Source organism: Ostrinia nubilalis, chromosome 25 (assembly GCF_963855985.1).
Source record: "Ostrinia nubilalis chromosome 25, ilOstNubi1.1, whole genome shotgun sequence".
In the NCBI taxonomy this organism is placed as follows: Eukaryota; Metazoa; Arthropoda; class Insecta; order Lepidoptera; family Crambidae; genus Ostrinia; species Ostrinia nubilalis.
The window spans coordinates 7,989,939-7,991,063 of NC_087112.1; the positions used below are offsets into that span (position 1 = coordinate 7,989,939).

The 1,125-nt window shown below is 28.9% G+C and overlaps 1 non-coding gene across 1 annotated transcript; it reads left to right on the top strand.

Moving 5' to 3' along the window:
- Positions 1–355: 355 nt before the first annotated feature.
- Positions 356–437, top strand: Trnal-aag (transfer RNA leucine (anticodon AAG)). The gene has a single exon. It is a non-coding gene; the product is annotated as a tRNA-Leu (tRNA).
- Positions 438–1,125: the final 688 nt, after the last annotated feature.

The window sequence follows — 1,125 nt, forward strand, 5'->3', positions numbered from 1 at the left end:
ATGCGACAAAGTAAACAAATCAAACTTATAAGGTCAAGGTTAACTTATTTGGCACACTAATGGTTGCCGTCATGAAAGCATTTAATTTTGTGAAAAATATAATAACATTCACTAATTAAAATCTTATTTAAGTAAATACAATCGTTCTGGGAGAATAAAGATTGTACTTATGAAATTATTACCATGACATAGATTTATTGGAGAAAATATTTGCTTTCTTCAAGTTTAGTTAGATACGATTATCTTAAGTGCAAGATTACACTAAAAATAATCTGAAATAAAATGTGTGATAACCCTGAACACAACATTACGAACCTGTTGTAACTGTACAATAATTTCAACTCGATGCGCAGGTGGTAGCGTGGCCGAGCGGTCTAAGGCGCTGGTTTAAGGCACCAGTCTCTTCGGAGGCGTGGGTTCGAATCCCACCGCTGCCAAGATTTTTTGTTCTAATTAGTTTAGTGTACATATGAAAGATTTTTTTTATTTTTAGACAGGGGACCTTGATTAAAATAAACTTAAATGACATTGCAAACGCAAAGTTTGACAAAATATTTGACAATACTTTCGAGTATTCTAATTAAACATTAAAATAATGTAAATAATTATTATTAAAAGAAATAAGTAATAGTATTAAGGTATTTATACACATAGTAAAAACACATAAATATGTAGGTACCTACAAAAGTTGGGCCTTCTAATAATAACAACTATAAACTAACGCACTTTGGTTTGGTCCTACCAACGCCATCTGTTGATATTTCTTTAGAAATAGCAGAAATGTCTTTGACCTTTGTCCTTCTACATTTTATCAGTAAATTAAACTGAAAATGCTATAAGGTTAAAAGGTTGAATTCCACACGTAATTTAATATCGTACAAGAATGTAATAAAATAAACTTATTAATCAGTGAGTCCATGTTTATAGATTTTCTAATTAAATAGTTCTTCTACCCGATACTAGATGGCAATGTTAAAAATTATTAACCATTAGAGTACCTAATATTTTGACAAACATTATTAATAACACTTTTTTAAAATGCATAATAACATTTTTGTTTTTTTATACTGAAATTCAGTATTGTCAAATACACATATTTGCCTATATGGTTATTTTATTTAAAAA